Source organism: Arachis ipaensis, chromosome B04 (assembly GCF_000816755.2).
Source record: "Arachis ipaensis cultivar K30076 chromosome B04, Araip1.1, whole genome shotgun sequence".
Classification (NCBI taxonomy): domain Eukaryota; kingdom Viridiplantae; phylum Streptophyta; class Magnoliopsida; order Fabales; family Fabaceae; genus Arachis; species Arachis ipaensis.
This window is the reverse complement of record NC_029788.2, coordinates 133,327,816-133,338,834: the sequence shown is the minus strand read 5'-3', so window position 1 is coordinate 133,338,834 and position 11,019 is coordinate 133,327,816.

Here is an 11,019-nt window from a genome sequence, read left to right as displayed (position 1 = left end):
ACCTTATCATATATGCATGTGCTATATATATATATATAAAATGTAGACTAAAATAATAAGATTTGTTGATCTTCTAACACTACACAAAATAAATGAATCATGAACGTACCTATGCATTCTGCATGTATATATAGCATATTAGCATGCATGCATGGAAGTGATAGCAGCTTGCAGCCCTAAATTGAGAAAAGCAGAGATCAGATCATTATGGAAGTGTGAATGACTTCATCTAAAGATGCAATTAATAATACTACTTGTTTCTGTGTGGACAACGGCTCCAAAGCATAGCTTATCTCACTTAACGTTTGAACTTACCTTTCTTTGGACGGTATAAAGTATATGTCGGCTTCTCAAAAAGAGTGACGGTGGATATCTATAAAGGCACTCCAATCTTTAAATTAGAATAAATATCAGATGATGGAGATGACATTCAGAGTAAATAATGTATCTTTTTTTTATTTTTAGGTTTTTATATTTAAAGTTGTTGTGCTATAGGCGGTTACCCACGTTTTTGATTTGTCTAGGATATTGGCCTGATTTTGTGGTGAGTGTATCGGGGTGGTGTTTTAACTTCGTGTGAATAAGTTCGTTAGGAGAATAAATTCATTTTGATTTATTTGGCATGTGTTAATTGATTTGGATTCCGATTTATAGGTATAACTGATCGGACTATAACTAATGAATCACAGCCCCTAAACTTGACCTATAAAATTTTTTAATTGGATAGATTGAGCTTTCGACCTATAATTCAGAATCTAAATATCGGTCCAAAGCTCAACTTGTGAATTTGAAAAATTAGGAAAAAAGGTGAGACAGATTTTTGGCAGCAATGTTTTGGACAAATAGGTAGGTTGGGGTATAAAATACGAATTGTTTTTTTTTTTTTAGAAAAGGAATGTGTAAATTTTTTGCCTGCAAAGTATATAAATAAATTAAAATCTTGGAAATAGTAAGCAAAATAATTGAAAAGACGTGTAATGAATGCCCTTGGGAGATGTATGCAGTTATTACTAATGTATGCAGTTACATACTCTGATCACGATTGACGGTCCTGATTGATTAGAGTATTGGTTTTTCATTTGGGGTGTTGATTTGGTGAGTTAGTAGATATGATTTTGTAATCGTGGTGTAAAATTTTGGAGTTATAGTTTTTCTTTGTGGTTAGCTATCCATTGAAGTTTTCAAAGATTTTTAAAGATGAATAAAAAAGGTTAATGTATTTTGATTTGTTGTTTGTGTAGTGTAATTGTTGCTCGTTGTGGTTTAAAAAATGGAAAAGGAAAAGGGTAATAAAGGGAGAAGGGAAATCAAAAGGGAATAGGAGAGGAAAAAGAATAACAGATGGGGAGGAGGAAGATAAAATTGTTGAGGAAGTTTTTGTTTGGGACCCAAATAATCCATTTTCGTGGGTTGCAAATTCTGTCAAGGAATGAGTTTCTGTACGTAGTATATTCCAATTAGGTGCATCGTCTACTTGGGTTAGAGAGGGTGAAGCTTTGAAAATTAAATTTTTACTGTGTAATGTTGTTGATCATGTATATCATAGGAGTGATGGATTTGATTTCTTCTTTATGTATATCTGTGTACTCGTTGAGCTTGGTGTTAGATTCTCATTTTCAGAGTTGGAGCATGGTGTATTGATGCAGTTAAAATGTGTACCGTCGCAATTGTATCTTAACTCATGGACATTTGTGAGAAGGTTTGAAGTATTGATGGCTCATTTGAAGATTGAACCTTCGTTGGAAGTGTTTTTTGCACTATTCCAGGCTAAAGGTGTGAAATGGGGAGGTTGGTTGAACCTGGCTAGTGCGTCGAGCCGAGTTATATTTAGTTTATATAAGTCGTCATTTAAGGGGTTTAAGTCGATATATATAAAGGTAAGTGTTGTTGAGAATGAGTTTCCATGGTATGTAGATGAGTGTTTGCTAGAAAAATTTCCGTTATATTGGTGTCCTAGGCCTCGACAAATGTTGGGTATGGAGAGGATGGAGTATAGGAATAAAATGGTGGTGGAGTTTCTGGTGAATAATATTTCGTTTTCAAAATTGTTGTCTGTTGCAGTGTTGCTTGAGTGGGAAACGGATAGGGACGCAGTGTCTGAGTATATATATAACATAAGAATATTTTCAAGTATACTTTTTATGAATGTGGTGTGTGATATATGCTTTTTTGTCTGTTTTCCAATAGCCTGCGTGCCTTTTTTAGGACTAAGAATGTGGCCAGGGAGGGATCTACACGTAATGTGAAAACTGATGGAGGTGCTGAGGTGAATCAGTTGTCGCCGGCGAAGAAGGTTAATTATAAGAGGAAAAGGGGGGGGGGAATGATAACAAGAGTAAGGGGGTAGATTTGACCGAGGACAAGTTTGCTGGGAAAGAGGTCGATCTGAACCAAGTGAAAAAGTTTACCGGACACGGGTAAAAGGGTGATGAAGACCTTACATCGTTGGGGAGTGAGCACTTTCCGTTGACACTGGTGGCTAATGAATACGGTCAGAGCACTGCCGATGTGAAGCTCGTCCATGATGTTGGTGATGCCGGTGCTGCGCAATATTTGCAGGTAACTATAGTATTTATAGGATTTTGTTTTTTATTGACTTTGGTTTGTATTATTTGTATTAGGTATTTATTGTTGTATTTCATAGGTGATGGGGCTCGACTGATGTCCATTGGCCGTACTCAAAAGCTGAAACATACTAGGGATACTTTTGACAAAGCCAGCATGGATCAGATTGTGCAAGAGAATATAGAGAAAAGTAATAAGATCCGAGAAGCATTGGAACAAGTTAAGGTGTTAGAGGAGAAGATGAAATTGTTTGATAAAAGGGAGAAAAAATTAAAGAAGGAGAAAACAAGTATGGAAGCTAGGGTAGTTGTATTAGGTGTGGATAAAAAAGAGTTGGAGAATGGCAAGGAGGACCACGGCCTAGAAATGTTTGTTGCCGGGTTTGAAAGAGTTATGGAGCAGGTGAGGTTTTTGGCTTCAGAAATGGATTTGTCTGCAATGAATCTGTGCAAAGTTGTTGTGGGTGGGGAGCTGATAGAAGATGAGGACCAAGATGAAGAAGGGTAGGGTGAGAACCCTGGTGCACCATGAGATCGGATTGAAAAAATAGGTTGTTTTAGGTTGTTTTTAATTTTCTTATTTTGACATTTTGGAAAACTGATGGCTTGAGTGTAACTCAGCCAAATACTGTTTAACTGTTAGTTTGTTTAATCTTAACTTGGTTTTTGGTTAGACATGTCAAAGCAGTGTTTTTCTATAGTGTATGTTAATATGCATTTTGAAAAATTAGTTGGTATTTTGAATGATAATGTTTTTAATAATCTGTTTCGTATGCGTAGGTGTCTAATTTTGCTATATACACGTGACTGACTACCTTGGTTTCGATAATTATTGTGTGAGTTTGAGAATATGACAATTGTTGATTGATTCTTATGGAAAGTTTTGGATTGTTATAAGTCATTATTGGACGTTGAGTGTCATTATCCTATGACATATAAAGCGGTTTAATGAATTAAAAATGCAACAAGAGTCTTGTTGAGATAAAGAATTGTACTATTAGATAGTGAAAAAACCTTCATAATTTGGAGGTGTGAGAGGTGTGCCTCATTAAAATCTCTCCATAAAAATCTAACCAAGGGATAAATTTTGGTAGTAGGAAAAAGAGTACATCACCTGTTTCGACTTATAGACTTAACTATAATGAAACTTTAAAGACAAGATATTCCAAGTACTTGGGAGGTCATTGCCTTCTAAAGTTTGTACTTTATATGCTCTGCATTCTATAACTTTATGTATGCGAAAAGGGTCTTCCCAGTTGGCACTTAGTTTCCCATGACCTGGTGATTTTCGGGTTTTTCTAAGGACGAGGTCTCCTTTGTGGAATGATCTCGACTTGATTCTTTTGTTATACTTCCGATCTATAGCAAGTTGAGTTGCACGTTGTTGGATTAGTGTTTTGTCTCTAATTTCTTCTACTAGGTCGAGCTCGGTTGCTCTTAGCTCGGTATTTTCATCGTCAGTGATACTTTGTGTTTGGTTGGATTGATGTGATATTTTGACCCGTATCATGGCATCACAACCACATACTAGTCGGAAAGGAGTCTCTTTAGTTCATGGTTGGTTTGAGGATTCAGGTTTGCCAAGGCAGGTAAATCTTCCGAGTTATAAACTGCTTGTACATATTGTTGGCTGGTTTGCTTTGAAATGTTTGCTTTAAGACTTGCGTTATAGCATTGTTTGGCCTCCTTTTGATCGGCATGGATGGTGACAATTTTATTGTCCTGTGAGGAAAACTTAATGCACAAATATAAAGTAGAAACAATAGCATGAAAAGCAATTAAAGAAAGTCTGCCTAGAATGATATTATATGAGTTTTTACAGTCCACAACCAAGTATTGAACATGTAGAGTTTTACAATTAGGATAGTTGCCTAATGTCATTTGTAACTATATATAACCTTGGATTGGAACGTGCTCACCTGAGAAACCTACCAATTCTCCTGTTGATGGTTGGAGAGCTTTGTCACTTAGTTTCATTCTTTGGTATGTGGAATAAAAAAGTACATCAGCGCTGTTGTCTGGGTAAATGAGGACTTTTTTTGTAGTGAGATAACTACGGAATCATCCAAGTTTTTGTCTATTGCTTTGTGTAGGTTGGTTCAGAATCAGTAACTAACATCATGGTCCTATAGGTCCTTTTTATGGCCGAATTGTTACATTTGCCACCTGTGAAAACACCAGAAATACAGTTAATAATTATGCGAGGTGGGTTAGGGTTTTCGTCTACCTCATTTTCTTTGTCTCTATGATTGTCATTTGATTTGGAGTGTTGGCCAAGATTTTCTGCAGTTCGCCGATGTCCTCGGCTGTCAATGTATTTGTCTAACAACCCTTGGCGAGCTAGCTTTTCGAGGAGGACTTTTTCTATAACATAGTCGGTCGTGGTATGTCCGTATTTTTTATGGAAGGAGCAATACTTGGACTTATCTACTATCACTGATCTTGATACATCCCTGCTTTGTTTGGAGGTTTGATCAATTTTGAATGTAAGATGTCTTTGATAATGTCCTCTCTTTTGGTGTTGAAAGGGGTGTACGTATCAAATTTTGGCATTAGTTTGAAAGGCTTTTGATCTGTTTTATTGCTCGGAAACTTGTTCCGCTTTTCCTCCTCCCTATTAGGGTTAAGCCTTTGTGCTTTTTGGATTTGTTAGAGCTTTTCTATCTCAATTTAGCTTGTTGCCTTTTCTCGAAACTCAGCTAGCGTCTTTGGTTTTATCACGACTATAGTCTCTTGGAATTTTTCAGAGCGGAGTTTACTTTTCATGGCGTACAGGTGGACTTTTGGGTTGAGATTAAGTATCTCCATGGTTGCCTTGGCAAACTTTGTCATATAGTCTTTAAGGCTTTTGTGTTGTTCTTACTTTATAGTGCTGAGATAATCTGAATCATGCACATAAATATTTGATAAATGCAACAAAGTTGTTGACGAAGAAGTCGGTCAACTCGTCAAAACTTGATACAGAACCTGCAGATAAATTAGAAAACCAGATCAAGACAGTACCATCTAAAAAGGTAGGGAATGTTCGGCATAGTATTGAATCGGATGCACTGTTCATAAACAGCATCGAGTATAACTTGGTGACATGTATGTTGGGATCGCATATTCCTTCATAAGGTTTTAGTGCCATTGGTACGGTGAAATTTTTGGGCATCTGAAAGTCCATGATATCTTTTGAAAATGGATTGGTCCTCTTCACCAATGGCTTCATGGAGGTTGTTATGATAGGCTTAGCTTCTGATGTATGCTCTTCCTTGTGATCTTTGTTCTCAGGGTTTTTGTGTTCTCCCCCTTTGCTTCGGCTATTTTGCCGCTGATTCAATAGGTCGACCATTCGTTGATTTTCCAGTCGCAGGGACTCGTTGATGGCCAATAGCTCAGTCTGCGTTGGGGGAGGTGTAAGAACCAGAGTAACTGCTTTAATAAAATAATAATTTAATTGTTCGAAATAGGTTCAAAAATATAGAAATGATATTTTAAAAATAAAAGGTGAAATTTGAATTCAATGAATTTTTTGAGTGAAAAAATGTATCTTTTACGAAAATTTTTTGCAAAAATGCGTACGGACACTTAAGCCGACAATATTGGCTCTAGTCTGACCGGTACCACGTATTGAGAAAAATAAGATTTTGAAAATTGAATTTATTATTTTGAAAGGACAAAAATAATTTAAAATTTAAAACCGGGAGCTAATCTTAAAGGTTTTAGCCCAAAGTGGGCCAAACAGACCTAAAATGCTAACGGGTTAAACTGGGCCCAAGCCCAACATATATAAACCTCTTTCAATGAGCATTCAGCTCATTCTTGCCCTAATTTTGTGAAGGGAGAAGATAAGAGAAGTTACTATTTATCTTCTCCTTCATTTGGCCATAACTTGAGCTACAAAGCTCCAATTGACGAGTCGTTTACGGCTACGCAAAGTTCTCGCTGAGCCCGTCATTTCTAACTAAGGTTTGTAAGTAGGAACTCAAAAATCGCACTCCATTTTCCTGCCCTAATTTTTTGCATTTTTACATTTGGTTTTTGAGTGGATTTTATTATTTTGTTTGTTTAAGAGTGATCTAGCATTGGAATATTGTTGGTTTTACCCTTAATCTCGTTGGATAAAGTAAGGTCTCACTAAAACCTTGTGTTTAATTATTTTTGTGAATCCTAGGTTTGATATTGGTATGTTGTATGATGTTAGATTGAGTTTTGATGTTTGTTGGAGTTGGTTTGAGACTTTTGGATCGAGCTTGGTGGCTTCGTTTTGGTGTTTGGTGTATTTTGGGAATCGGTCAAGGTATGGTTTCAGTTTCCTTTATGTAATATGTAATGTTTTTGGATACTTAGATTAGTTGACCTTACGATAGGATTGAATGATACTGGTGTATGATTAAATATATGTGAATTTATGTTTGATGATGAAGAGGATGATATAGAGTGTTGGAATGTGTGATATATGAATTATGATGAATATATGATGAATATTGATGTTGAATTTGATTATGATGAGTGATAATAAATATTGATGATGAGTTGAGGACATTGGGTTTTGATATTGTAGTTGATGTTGGTATTGAATGATAGTGAATAATGTATATGAAGAGTTATATTGTGTGAAAATTGTTGAGGTTGAGCTATTGATTATAAATTGTGGATTTTGTTGAATTGTATAGAAAGAAGTGGAAGAGAATGAGTGAAATAGGTGTTCAATTAAGAAAAATACTATAAAATGGTAAATTGATGTAGGAGGTAGTGTTTTATGATATTTGGGTATGCTTTGAGTTGTTTTGGATTTGGAAGTTTTGGAAAACTAGAGAATTGTCACTTTTGGTAAAAATCCATTTTTGGTAAACTTTGGCGAATCATAACTTGAACATCAGTTTTTAAAATTAGTTGAAATTTATTTTAAATTAAAGATGATTTAAAGAGATTTAAAATGATATAAAGTTTGAGGAAAATAGAGTTTAGTAGAAGAAGTTATGAACGTTTAAATTTTGGTGTTTAAAACTAAAATTTTTGCAACTTGACATTTTTCTACAATCTGAGAAACATGTGTATACGGACATCTTCATACGCGGACGTGCGTCTCTGCCAAGCCTTCTCGCGTACGCGGTCCATGCATGCGTACTCGGAATGGTCCAAATTTTGGAGTGTGCGTACACACACTTGGGCATGCGTACGCACCTCCCCTATTTTACTGAAAAATAGTTTTTCTTCACTTTTCAAGGGTTCTCTTGCTTTCCAAAATTATTTATCTACTGTTTAAGATTGCTAACTAGTAATTAGGCCTTAAGACCAATAGAAATGGGTTAGTGAACTAAATTGGTAATTTCTGGATGAGTTTAGAAGACGGAGACTTAGGTTTCTGAAGTTGTGGGTAAGCGGATGGAGTACTATATTGGAGATGACTAAGAGGACTTGAGAGGTGATGATAGATGATAAATTTGAGAAAATGGAAACTGATGATGGTTATGGTGAGTTGAGAACTCAGAAATGAATGATGAACTTGTTGAATGTTGAAAGTGTGCCAGGCATTATATCCTCGGAACGATAGTATGCCGGGCACTATATCCCTAGAATGTTGAGACTTGAGAATTGAGAATAGTTTGAGATTAGCAAATGGTGATGATCGATGATGATTTGAGGTTGATGGACTGGTGGGATGTTGACAGTGTGCCAGGCACTATATCCTTGGAATGATAGTGTGCATGGCAATATATCCCTGGGATTGAATTATTATTGATAACCTTATCAGTCGCAAGAGTGTGCTAAGCACTATATCCTCGGATGTGGTAGAAAGGCGACATCCGAAAGGATGTATCCGGTTGGCATTTATGGACCGACAAGTGATATCAAGAGCCAATAGGATAGGCATTCATCATGTGCATCTTCTATGTGTTTTGTTTGCTTTGCCTAATTGTATGTTTTGGCTAAATGTAAAATATGCTTACTTGCTAGTTGTACTACTTGCTGTACATGTATACTACTTGTGTTTTACTTGCTTGGATTATCTGTGATTGTCTGGTGCTGAGGAGGTTAGGTAGGCAGCGACGATGGGATCGCATGTAGGGTAGGTTGGCGAAGACTGTGGGATAGCGGTGTATTTTGGTATTAGTTAGAAATCCCTTACGTTTAGATAACCCTATTTATGGTTTATGGTTTAATTTATTTATTTTGTTAAGCTTGAATATCGGTATCGATGTGAAGTTCTAGGATTGCCTTTGGCGTCCCGGAACCTTACATCTTATATATTGGGCACTCTTACCATACTGAAAATCTCCGGTTCTCATACCTGTTGTTGTTGTTTTTCAGATGCAGGTCATAACCCACCTCGGTGAGTTGCGAGATGGTAACAGAGCGGAGGATCTTTTTATCACTTTTTGTAGTTTGATATGTTCGATGTAGTTACTCTCTCATCCTTTGTATTTATATAACTTTGTTGCCTTATAGGCTTTATTTCTGAAAATTTTGAGAGATATGTTGTTGCTATTTTAAAACTTCAAAATTCTGTTATATTCAGTTTGACTAGCCAGTCTAAACTCTGCAGGGTGTGACTAGTCCTCTTTTTGTATATCATACTTATATATATATCTTGTTTACTTTAATTATTACTTTGTGTATTTTGGAGCCATCTACAAGGTTTTATATATATTATGTCTTGTTCTGTCCGTGCCTCCGTGTTTAGCTATTGTGTGTGAACGCTTCACGTTTCGTAATTCCGCTTTATACGACTCTGAGCTTTACTCCTTTATCAGGCTTCTAATTATATAAATTCTTGGATATATATATTATATATTTTAAGCTTTAGAAATGTCGTGACACTTTGTTATCCTTTGCTTTACAATTAGAGGTAAGACTTAGGGTAACGGGAAGTTACAAGAGGTGGGGAGTTGCTTAGCTCATCTGCCATAGGCTATATATGACCTGCAAAAAAAAGGTAGCGACAGTAGAGTAGGAGAAGTGAAGGTGGGGTTAGTTTAAAATTTTGGCCCCACGGTGGGCGCCAAATGTTCCTGCGTAGACAGTCAGTTCCAAGGTATAGCTTGTCTCACTCAACGTTTGGACTCGCCTTTTCTTGGACGGTATGAAATATACGCCGGCTTCTCAAAAATGACGGCAGTAGACACCTGTAAAAACACTCAAATTCTTAACTTAGAATGAGTATAAGATGATGGAGATCATATTTAGAATGAATAATATACCTTTCTTCTTTTTTTTTAGGTTTTTGTATTTAAAATCGTTGTGCTATTGATGATTATCTGCTTTTATTAATTTGTTCAGGATATTGACCTAATTTTGCGGTAAGTATACTGAGATAGTGTTTTGATTTTGTGTGGATAAATTCGTTAGGAGAATAAGTTTGTTTTGATTTATTTGGCACTTATTAATCAATTTAAATTTCAATTTAAAAAAGTTTAGGAATTAGTAATTTTGTGTTTTGTGGCCAGCACTTAACCATCAAAAGAAAAGTGAGTGATCTCCCATCATTAGATATAATTTCACACCATTAAAAATACTATTGATGACCAATTGATGATTACAAAACACAAAAATTACTAGCCTCTAACACTCCTCTTTCGATTTATAGTTACATCTGGATCGAATTATAACTAACGGATCACTACTTATTAGCTTTCTTGGCCGTTATTAATTTCTCACTTCTAGATCAACTGAATTCCATTCCGGTAGATGATAAATAATCGATGGCACGCGTAGTCTAATCAAGTTTGCATTTTGCATTGCTCAGAATCCTGCCTCCTCCTGCTAGCTTCCTTTATTATGTTTGCAAGAGCCATACACACGTGTACGTTTACACAAGTTTATTCATTCATTCTAATCAAACAGATAGAGTATATAAGTACCTTCAATTTATTCTCTCTACAATAATTATTGTCTTAGATATTTGCATTGTGTGTCTACAGTCACTACAGCATATTCAGTTCGGGATTCCGTGGTGCAAACGCACCACTCCATTATTAGATTATTATAACTTGTCTAATTAATTTGGTCTCCCATACCATCCATCTTTTAGTAGAATTTTTATTAGCTTTAAGTTTGTAACATATCATTGTCAGAGACTCAAACTACATATATAATCTTTGTGCATTGCCATTATTAAAATACCATGCTAAGCATTATTATGTCTATAATATAATGTAATAATACATGCTTCCCAATACATATTTTGCTTGACTTGACTTCCACAAACCTTAATAAAGAGACTATAAAATCATCTCATCATCAGCTAGCTATAAGATTTGGTTCTGAGAATTATGAATTCTTCAATGCTACTATAGCACTGTTCAAGTGGTGGCTGCACATGGCCCATACACAATGATTATTACTAAGAAAATCATTAATAATTAAATCACTGTATATATATATACACGTTGTCCTATAATATGCAAATGAGTTAGTTGTATTATTTATGTTTTTTATTTATTTATTTTTATACCAAGTTATATCATAA